Consider the following 12309-nt stretch of genomic DNA (forward strand, 5'->3'; position numbering starts at 1 on the left):
GTACCAACATCACACCATCCTATGCCAACCTATTCATGTACCATCTAGAGGATCCTCTCCTAAAATGGAATGGAAAACCTTAGAGCCCACAAACAGTGAACGTGTGTATGGTAGTTGTGTTTTTACGAATGTGTGTGTTTTTTCTACTTCAGAAGAAGGGATTTGCCTAAAAGCTTAAGTGTTTAGTAGCTTTTCATTGTGCCTGTTGCCATTCAGTGCCTACTCTATGTGATGAGGAGCAGTATAGCCTTTCTATGTTTCTTTTATTCCATCCTGGACTTTCATTGTTTTATAAAGGGCAGTCTGATGAAAACAAGACAGATGAGACACAAGTAAGTAAACTGTTTATTATTTCAAAAGTAATCATCATAACTATTAATAAATTTAGACCACAGTGAGAAAATCCGATGAATGTCTTCATCGAAAAATGTTTGCAGTTGCCTGCGGAAACATGATTGTGCCCATATGTGCACCTCTTCATCCGAAGCATGTCTTTCCTCAGTGCTCCAAAAATATGGAAATCATGTGGGAAAGATTGCAACTTAATGGAAGATGTGTAAGGGCTTCCTAGCGAAACTCGTGGAGCATCCATGTGTTGCCAAGTTCATCTTGGGTGCATTGCAGAAGGTCCACTGGGAAGCCCTTACATATCCTCCATTAAGTACTAATCTCTACCCATGTGATTTCCACATGGAAAGTCATTTGTGGCTGTTGATTTGCTTTGGACTAAGAGGTGCCCATCTGGGTACAATCATGGTTCTGTAGGTAACTGCAGACATTTTTCCATGAAGGTGTTGAACAGCTTGTCTCACAGTGGGATAAATTTGTTAACAGATATGGTGGTTACTTTTGAAATACTAAACAGTTTACAGTTTTTCCATCTGCCTCATTTTCATTTGACTGCCCTTTATATTTTTCAGAAGATCATTAGCTATATTGATAGTTCTGTTTAGATAAATAATTCCTAATAAGTATTATGCAAGGGACCTTCTATCTTCAGTGACCAGAGTGTCACATTCCTGTAAACATGCCAAGACTATGGAAGTGAACAATGAACCTTCTGTTTTAAATGCAGTCCTCATAAATTCAGTTTCTCCTGTGGCATAGCACAGGAGAACCTTAACTTGTGAGGACTGTGTTTAAAACAAAAGGCTGTAATCTTACCCTCTCTCACATCATTTGTTGATTTTCACTGACTTCATATTAAATTTCTTTTGATAAGATTCGAGACGAGTAAGATTTACAATATCTTCTTTTCTCATAGTTGGCTCCAGTTCTTCATGTCTAGGGGCTGATTCTTGTATCTGAAATTTTTGACATTGTAGGTTCCAAATGACATGATAATGCTGAAGTAATCCTGCTCCATAATTTCTGTTTCTGTAATTTTTTTGTTGTATCACATTTTTCAATATCACATTGTCTTTACAATTTCCACTTCAAAATCAAAAATTATGTTGTTATTGCCAAAATTAGAAACACGTCTGACCACAACAGAAGCATGCCCACTACTACTACATTTTGTGGTACTAACACTATTCCAAAGAGTTTACAAACTTTCTTGACAAATTACTTTCTATTAAGTTCTATTATTTTTTTATAAATGAATCCAGGAGTAAACATAATAAATATCATCCAGTTGCACAATTAATAATAGGAATTTTAAGTGTGGCAGATATTTTGTCATTTCAAATGTTTCTAAAAGAAAAGTAATGTTAACTATACTTACAGAGCTAGTACATATCAGTTGTAACAATGAAAATAAAGTAATTTCTTTTTATAAATTTTAACCTGAAATAAAATACAGCGTGAACAAAATCGTATGAAACTCTTTTAGAAAAACAGCTGAGATAGTATTAACCTGTTTAAAAAGTGGAAAGTATTTTTGGTATAGATAACTTCTGTTGAAGAGAGGTAATGTTAGAGGAAGGTGTCTCTTTACAAGGTTCATCAGTCACTTCCATAGGGTTGGTATGTTTACAGGAATGTGACCCTCTGGTCACTGAAGATAGCAGGTCCCTTGCATAATACTTATTATCAGTTATTTATGTACCCGAGTTTAGTAATGGGGAATTAGTGTAGTCAACAAGCTACACAAGCAACTCCAAACAGAGCAGGAAGCTGAAGATATTTTACCATTTTTAATAGGCATAAGTATTTAAAGTTGTGCCAAACTTCAAAGCCTTACTGCAAAAAGGGCTGGGATAGCAAGAACAGAATGTCTTTTCTGTGTTCTTGATATAATCTCATTTGTACCTCCACACTTCAAATGAAATGTGAAGAGCAACATACAAAAAATTATTCTAGATTGAATATGAAGGAACAATGTTTTCTAAAATTTATGTTGTAGCATATATTCACAGAATATCCGTGTTGATCAGCAGAAATAGTGAAGAGCACGGTAGAACACATCACCTTTCAGCAATGGCACTATCGACAGTGAAACTATTCATCAGCACTACATAATCATTATGATGACTATGACGGCATGCAATCAGGAATATTTTAACCATCAAAGTATAGGTGTCCAAAGACAGTATGGTAGGTTTTGGTAGACACACATTCCTGTGTGTTACAAACTTGAAAATACCACATTACAGTGGGAAAATAGAAGTTTACAGAAGGCACATAGTTATAACTACAAAATGCCCACACTAGCTTGTTGTCTTGAAATATTCACTGGTTCTATCAACTCACGACCAAACTATCATCTTCCAACCTACACAGATCTTGATCGATGCAACAGATCAGTCAACACAACCTTCATTTAAATACAAAATAGTGTCACAGTTCAAAGCATAACTGAACAGCTCTATCAAAACATATCATGTCATAGTCAGCCAAGGAATTTTTTTTTCCTTCATCTGGTAATAGTGGCTGAGGCTAGTAACAAGGTTTTCTTCATCCTCTTTTCAAAATTTATGATGAAATATCAATATAGTTATATACATGACCTAAAACTGAATGTGGAGGTTGTATAGAACACAGAGAAGCAGAGGTGACTATAAGGTAGCTTCAAGGAGCTTACAGTGATTTGGATTCTATTAAGAAACACAGACATAAATCTAATCGCGTATCTGTTAGCAGCCATTATAGACATGAAATAGACATGTCATTGTCAGATATGGCTGGACCAGAACCATTAGAATACAATCACTGTACTGGGCAAGACACTTTAAATCCTGTAATATATGAATGAAGTAAATATAAGTTGGCACAGTATAGGTAACATCGCCGTCAATATACAATGAGCAAAGTTAAAAAACACTTTATGTACATTGGGAACTGAGATTCTATGCAATTTCACAGTGCTATTATATTTGGTGACTGTTGTCAGCCTCAAAGATAAAAGCAAATGGATAAATTTATGAACAGATTTTGGCAAAAAGTGAAAGAAGTGGTAAGTGATAGATTAAAAAACCGAAGACCGACAATGGATTGAACCTGAGACCATTAAATCCGTAGTGTGGCACTTCACCACTGAGACATTAAAAATGAAGTTGAAGAGTTAAGTGTTGAACAAGTAATAATTACATATGGAAAATTCAGAATATAAACTGACTTTTGATGCCATCAATTGGTTGATGAGAGCCAGATTGATACCGGTTAATAATATTCGTAGAAAAATGATTGATTTTATAATTGTAATGAGGTTTTAGGAGTTCACTTAAGTAAATAAATCAGAACTATCTAAAGGAAGGATAGGACTTAGCTGCAATAATTGCCTGAGCAAGTGTCTTGCACTTACCACCACCACCACCACCACCACCACCAGCACCATGACCACAACCAAGACCACTACTACTACTACACCAGACAATACAACAAGCCATCTTGAGAAGCTTATAAATTGGTAGCTGTAATTTTATTTGTGGACACAGTTGGATAAATGTGGATGTGCATGTGTCTATTGTGCCAACGCAGACAAGTTTCGTGCCACATACATGCAACAGTAGGCAACTTTCCAGACATCATCTCGCATTTTGCACATGTATCCCTGGATGTCGTGGGTCCATCACCTCCATCAAATGGCTAACGATAGCTTTTGATCATTATGGATCATTTCTCCTAATGCCCAGAGGCAGTATCATTGAACAACTTCTCCATGGAATCATTAGCCTCCACCATCATGCCCACATGGTTCAGTGGTCCACTCCACATAACACCATATCATAGCAGTACATTTTAGTCAGAGTTATTCGCCAAGCATGAAATTTTCTGTGGTCAGGTCTGTCATAAAACAGCAAGATACCACACAGCCAAGCAACAGTCTGATATAGTGATAGTATTGTTCACTCAAAACAGCTCTCACGTGCCATGGTATGACTTGTACGACTGCTCTGCTGGTCATGTTACTAGGGTTGTGAAACGCTTAGAAGCCAATCATAAATGCTTCAATCACAGAACTGGCTTTCAATGAATCAATACATCATTCGGCCGAATTCGTGAACCCTGACTCTCCGTAGTTTCCATACAAGATCAACCAAATTTTCTACGTCACTTGAGTGAGTGCATCACTTGCTTTCAACAGCATCTAGGTTCTAGCCATGGCACACAACCTTGTTAGGAGTATCATGATTTGGCAAGCTGCTCAAATGTGATGCTACACAGGATGGTGTGAAGCCTCCTCTGCAAGCTCTGTGCACAAACCCACAACGGATGTTGCAAAGAGGTGCACAGACAGCAGGGGCAGCACATTCATAAGGACCAGAAGGGCCCAGCCCCACCAGAACTTTTTGGTATAGTTTATTCTGCATATTTTTGCAGTATTATATCACACAGTTTGCGTGTGACATGATTTTGAGTAGCACAGGTGACAGACATAAGAGGTAATCAGGTGCAGTTCCCACTACTCTGTTACATAAACACACAATGTTACTCTGAGCTGCCAGTAGTAAGGCCAAATTTTGCTGCTACTCCTCCCTCAACCCTCCTTTCAGCCCATCATTCTGCAATGAAAAACCTGTTTTCCTTTCCCCACCCCATGCAGCTAAGGGCCAGCACCTTATGGCCTGTACTCCCTCCACACCCCAGCTTCATAAACTGCAATATTAGTTACATACACTAACTGTTCTCCTTCCTCCACTTCACCCCTGGCTGTAGCATAACTTGGAGTCATTTCGTGTGGGCCAGTGGATGGACCGGCTCATGCATACTCCTCCTTCCCTGCTAATCAATGAACCCTGCTGTCTGTCATGTTACCACTCTCCCAACTGCCCACACCTGTACACAGTATCTGGAGCCAGCCGGCTTGGACCCGTAATCAGAATTTTCACCTACATCACGCAACACACCTTTTTGTAGGCCATCAATGTTGCCACTTTTATTTCTGTGCAGGAAGGTGAAACAATACATATTATGTGCAAAAGTTAGTTTATCTTTATAGCGTAGTACACTAAGGGAAAGAATCTAGTTCAAAGATTCCTTTCCTCTGACATAAATGACAAAGGTGAAGGTTACATAACAACAGAGTGGAACAATTCCGTTACTAAGTTTATTAAGTTATTACCTGGAACCCCCAGCGAAAAGGAGCATGAGCCGCCACTGATGGACAACAGAAATTTCTGTCAGCAGCAGGGTCATTACTGCCTTCACTGATTGTGTCAAACCAGCATTCATCTTTCAGGATGTATAGCCGGCTAACATTTTGAGAATACATCTTCCTCCCTCATTGCTGGCACCACAGCTGCAACCACGACATCGCACTAAAGTGGAACTACAAACACAGCCAGCATGCACGAACCGCTCCGGACGGCACGTTCATTTCCCTGCACATTTCAAGAGACGATAGCCCACTTCCACCTCAGGGGCTGATGTAGCGACACATCATCTGCTGTGTGTGGTTGTCGTGCAGTCAAGTGAAATAGTGTTCGCTGTCACAAATGATGCTACAGCAACAGTGTTTTATTCTCAGACTTTTTTTCATCCTCTATGAATTTGTACAACTTTAGCTCTATTACTCATTCTCTCTTAGCCTTCCCGGTGTGTCGAGGATGATACTACACTCACGTAAGCACTAATATAATGGATTTGATGAACTTGTTTTACTCTTTGATAAATAAAATTGTTCCACGTCAACTGAGAATAGAACATTTTTACACACTCAAATGGCTTGAAGAATCAGTTAAGAAAGTCGAGCAGCCCTAAACTCAGTTGCATCCGACATAGTTTTGTTTTAAACTAGCTGACAAATCCAGCACTGCACCAGTATTCACTTTGCCATTTTTCATTACAAACGAAAACAAGAAATGAACTGCTTTTTGTAGTGTACTATCGAAATAATTTCATTTAGATGCGGTATAGCATCTCTGGTCTCTGTCTCCCGATATACTCTGGTTCTGCAGTAAGAACTACACTGTGGGAACATCCCGGCTCAGGCAGTAAACCAGTTAGTAAACACATCAGTGCGTCATTGCAGAAACGGTCACTTCAAAGTAGATTTTGGATTTCGGCACATGTTCAACTGGAATTTTGTGATAGCAGTTGTATCTGTGCCAATTATGAGGACATTTTCGTCGCCTCACTGACTTGCACTGGACTTCGGAAAAGGAACGATTAGTCGTTCTATTACTGGAGATAGGTGTAGAGGGGCATGGATAGTTTAGGCCCAACAGCTTGGGGAGATAAAAGAAAACTGCAGACGAAACTTAGAGAGAATAAGTCATGGCAACTTTAATGTATCTGTGCATATGTCTCGGACTTCATATGTATGACAAGGGTAACATTACCATTGTTCCATTGCCATTAATGACTGCATCTTGAAAGTGAATGTTTCTTCCGTGTATAGTTTCTTATGATTCAGTCTTACATAATGCATCCATTCCACTTCAATTTCTGCATACATACCTATCAGGAATTGCTGTACTACACGGTGTGTGTTGAGAATGTGATTGTATGTTTCATTGTCCCTGATTATTAAGCAGTAAGCACAGAGCTCCTTGGAACCAACTTGTTTGTTTCTTTCTATGCCTGTTTCAGGATGGATTTGTTTCACATCAAAATGATATCTGTCCTGTCTGTGCAGATATATCAATGGATATTGGAGGGCATCACATGAAAGATGTGTCTCTGCAATGAGTTGTAGTTCTTCTCATCTTCTTTGTTCTCATCTTACTTATGTCACAGCTTTTGTGTTCATTGTCCACAATTACTGTGGCAACTTCATCTATCTGAGAGGCATTAAATTTGACATTCGTGTTCTCCAGGTGGTCTTTTGTCGGTTCAGATTATAACTCTACAGTCATCAGAATCACTCAGTCTAGTGCTGTTTTGCATATGTGAATCGGTTGATTGTATTTGTTTAAGATCCTCTGTACATTTTGGACTACTTATTGTATCAATCCACTGATATTTGTGCATATTTTGATCAATTTATGTTTCTTCATTTCTGATGAAATATACTTGCAGAAATTTATAGCCTTCATTGGGTAGAAGTAGTAATGATCCCACGTTGTGATAGATTTGTCTTTGGATGGAAAAAACATATCAATTTCACCTCTGTTAGCGCTGATCAAAGTGACATCAAAAGAAGTCTTTTGGAACCAGGCATTGTACGCTTTTATACACTCCTGGAAATTGAAATAAGAACACCGTGAATTCATTGTCCCAGGAAGGGGAAACTTTATTGACACATTCCTGGCGTCAGATACATCACATGATCACACTGACAGAACCACAGGCACATAGACACAGGCAACAGAGCATGCACAATGTCGGCACTAGTACAGTGTATATCCACCTTTCGCAGCAATGCAGGCTGCTATTCTCCCATGGAGACGATCGTAGAGATGCTGGATGTAGTCCTGTGGAACGGCTTGCCATGCCATTTCCACCTGGCGCCTCAGTTGGACCAGCGTTCGTGCTGGACGTGCAGACCGCGTGAGACGACGCTTCATCCAGTCCCAAACATGCTCAATGGGGGACAGATTCGGAGATCTTGCTGGCCAGGGTAGTTGACTTACACCTTCTAGAGCACGTTGGGTGGCACGGATACATGCGGACGTGCATTGTCCTTTTGGAACAGCAAGTTCCCTTGCCGGTCTAGGAATGGTAGAACGATGGGTTCGATGACGGTTTGGATGTACCGTGCACTATTCAGTGTCCCCTCGACGATCACCAGTGGTGTACGGCCAATGTAGGAGATCGCTCCCCACACCATGATGCCGGGTGTTGGCCCTGTGTGCCTCGGTCGTATGCAGTCCTGATTGTGGCGCTGACCTGCACGGCGCCAAACACGCATACCACCATCATTGGCACCAAGGCAGAAGCGACTCTCATCGCTGAAGACGAAATGTCTCCATTCGTCCCTCCATTCACGCCTGTCGCGACACCACTGGAGGCGGGCTGCACAATGTTGGGGCGTGAGCGGAAGACTGCCTAACGGTGTGCGGGACCGTAGCCCAGCTTCATGGAGACAGTTGCGAATGGTCCTCGCCGATACCCCAGGAGCAACAGTGTCCCTAATTTGCTGGGAAGTGGCGGTGCGGTCCCCTACGGCACTGCGTAGGATCCTACGGTCTTGGCGTGCATCCGTGCGTCGCTGTGGTCCGGTCCCAGGTCGACGGGCACGTGCACCTTCCGCCGACCACTGGCGACAACATCGATGTACTGTGGAGACCTCACGCCCCACATGTTGAGCAATTCGGCGGTACGTCCACCCGGCCTCCCGCATGCCCACTATACGCCCTCGCTCAAAGTCCGTCAACTGCACATACGGTTCACGTCCACGCTGTCGCGGCATGCTACCAGTGTTAAAGACTGCGATGGAGCTCCTATGCCACGGCAAACTGGCTGACACTGACGGCGGCGGTGCACAAATGCTGCGCAGCTAGCGCCATTCGACGGCCAACACCGCAGTTCCTGGTGTGTCCGCTGTGCCATGCGTGTGATCATTGCTTGTACAGCCCTCTCGCAGTGTCCGGAGCAAGTATGGTGGGTCTGACACACCGGTGTCAATGTGTTCTTTTTTCCATTTCCAGGAGTGTATTTTGAAGAAAGTGTTTTGATTCTGAAGTTTCCCCACAATGTAATCGAAAAATTCCTGTGGAGTTTCTTCCAGTGGTGGTAATCAAATTTTTCCATTCATGCAACAGAATCCTGGTGTATCTCTACTGAATTTTTTCAGATTGCAGAATTGGCAGATGTTATCCATTTTTTCGATTACGAAGTGTGATATTTTCATGGCTGGGTTGAGTTTGCAGTTGTGTCACAGTTCTTGCTTCTTCAATCCATTCATTTCATTGTTCTTCAGTGTCTCTGCTTCTCAAGGTGCTCACTACCATTCGTGCTTTGCGCACTTCATTTGTTTCAGTTTTTCGCTGTTCTTTTTGCTTTCACCATTTTGATTCCAAACTGGCAAAATCTCCTCTTTTATGTTTGGGCATTGTCTAAAATATAAATCAAATCAGCTTTTTATTAATAAATACACTAAGTGCATTTTACACAATTTACTTTTGATTTATATTGAGTCACTGTAGAACTTTGACTACTCACACTTCACTCTTTGTTTATTCACTCACTGGACTCCTTTTTTAGTTCCTCCCTTCATCATTGATAAGAAATTCATGTTTGAACCCACAACAGGTCCCGATTTATATACCCTACCAATGGGTAGCCCCACCAGTGGCGAATTCCAGAATGTACAAAAAAGGCTTGAATGGTCCATCATCTTCCATAAGACACCACAACATTTGAGAGTGTTCTGGAATCTTCTTGAACATTCTGGACTCTTCCCAAATGTTCCAGACTATTCCCGAACATTACAGAACATCCTGGATCATTGTGTAACAATCTGGAATGTTCTAGAAATTTCTAGAGGGTGAAACGTCCCAGCCCTTCTATATTCAAAAGCATGCCCTTCATGTAAAAATGGAAACCACCACCTTTGATGCGGGATACAGGGCTACCACACCATATAATTCCCTTGATTGTACTGGGTCTCGTTTCTGTGTTTTAGATGCATGCACATTGTAGACTTACTTTTATAATATATTTCGATTATACTGAATTGTTTATATTACTGGGTTGGTAGTTGCAGGTTTTTATGGCTGAATACTTCACTCCTTTCTGTGGCACACAATAGCTGTGTGATGGATAGTGTTATTTGTCCTTCTGACATTATATTTATGAATGCTACTGTTGTTTTCTATCTGTAATTGATTGAGAGAGACAAATTTTCTAGTAAATATATTGTGAGGCTGTTGTCACAATGCCCAGTTGTTTAAAGAGATGTCTGCAGGGGGCTCTGGAATGGACTCCACATATTATCCGCAAGACAAGCTTATGCGCAACACACACTTTTATTGGATGTAAATACTATGCTAGAAATCAATATTAAAATTAGTTTTAGTATGCTAGAAATCAATACTAAAATTAATTTGTATGTAGTACTAACTGAATTTACAGTGGAAAACATAAAAAACACCTATTGAAACAGACACAGTTTGCAGTCAAATTGTCTGCGTTGGCACAGTAGACACATGCACATCCACATGCAGCAGTTCCTCTCCATTCCCGGCCAGACAAAGCGCTCCTGCACCAGGTGGAATGTTGAACAAACTCCAGGATGAGACAAGCTATGTAAATTGTTGAAGACTTCCTTGTAACACTGAGCGGGTGGGAATGGTCGGGATCTTCCTTGGGAGATGTAACTATATATTTTAACATCTGTGCTGGGGACACTCACAAGTTGCATCTTCAATGCAAAGCTGGTGTCATTCAGGAATGTATGAATCTTTCGATCAGCCTGTTGTGCCTGTGTGAGTGCATTGAGTCCGGTATGGCCTCAAACACAGTTAACTCACGAAAGGCAATCTGCTACCAAGTTGTACACACCAGAAATGAGCTTTTTTGTTGTGGTGAACAGTTGTTGCTATTCTGTCTGAATGCTAACATTAATGGTTTATGGTCCATGTAACTTGATTCTATCTGTGGTCGTAAGAATGTGATGGCTTCATAAATAGTGAGAGGTTCTCAGTTCTAAGCACACCTCGTGCGTTGTTATGGCGAAAGTGTATAGGAATAAAATGCTAGTGGCTGCCACGGGCCTTCTAACCACTGTTGCAGAACTGCACCTATGCCTGCTATGCTTGTGTCAAGGGTGTGTCAAGTTTAGGATGCAACAGCAATGCAGCATCTGCCGTGCTTTGTTTAATGGCTTTGAAGGAGGAGCCCACTCTGGTAGAGTGTTCAGTCTTAGAGCCAGACAGCACAGCAGTTAATGATTATTGTGGTTATGCTGTCCGTGGTAGGTGCTCACAATATAAATTTAGCATTCCCATCTCTTTGACGGCGCTTGGCTTCTGAATTCGCAGAATGTCCAATGGGGACGTGAGCCTACAGAAAATACATCATGACTCTGGAAATCGATTTCAGGTCACCTGACTGTACATTTATCTGTGTTCAGAACGTCGTCATATTACTCCAACCGTTTGAACACATCTCCGAGGTGTTGCTGATGCTCTTCTTTGGTGGCCAAAAAGATCAAGATAGGCGAAACAGAAGATTAGGCCTTACAGGGCGGAGTTAATAAATCTTTGCCATGTTTGAACCACAATGCGTAGGCTGAAGGTCATAAGCATACTCTTAAACAATTCGAATAGTGTAATGATTGCTGTTTTTGGTATACCTTTCTTCACCACTGGTATTTGGGTATAATCCTTGGTGCAATCTAGTACACCAAAAATTGTGGCACCATGCAAGGCATGGTTGTAGTCTCGCTACAATGGGACTGGATAATGCTTTGGAATGGCTCTTGCATTAAGTGCTCAACAATCACCGCATGAATAACCTGCTCCAATCTTCTTAGGCATCAGTTGCAGTGGAAATGATCATGGTCGACTTGAGAGATAGATAATGCTGTGGTGGCAAACTCAGCCTTAGCTACTGCCAGTCGATCTGGCACCAAACGTCTAGGCCTACATGACAGTGGGAGGGGGTCCATGGTTTTAATGAAATGTTGTGTATTATGCTGCACTTGTTTTGGAGCTCCAGGGGCCTTGTCAAAGCAGGAAATTGGCATTATATGGAAGAGTACTTACAATCTTTGGATTGCAATAACTTGGCACTGTGTACATCTGAGCTGGGGCTGAACCCAGTCATAGCTAGGCCAGCCATATTGTCCATAAGTCAGGAATTCGCCACGTCTGTCATCAGCTGATACTACGTCAGAAAATCTGCTCCAATGATTGGCTACGAGACATCAGCGACGGTAAAGTTCCAGATCAATGCACAGCATAAGCCGAAGTCCAAATTCCACTCTCTAAGTTCCATATGCCGTTACTGAGGAATTTTTGACGGCTGACAAGTAGAACC

This window comes from Schistocerca cancellata, chromosome 2 (assembly GCF_023864275.1).
Source record: "Schistocerca cancellata isolate TAMUIC-IGC-003103 chromosome 2, iqSchCanc2.1, whole genome shotgun sequence".
Taxonomy (NCBI): Eukaryota; Metazoa; Arthropoda; class Insecta; order Orthoptera; family Acrididae; genus Schistocerca; species Schistocerca cancellata.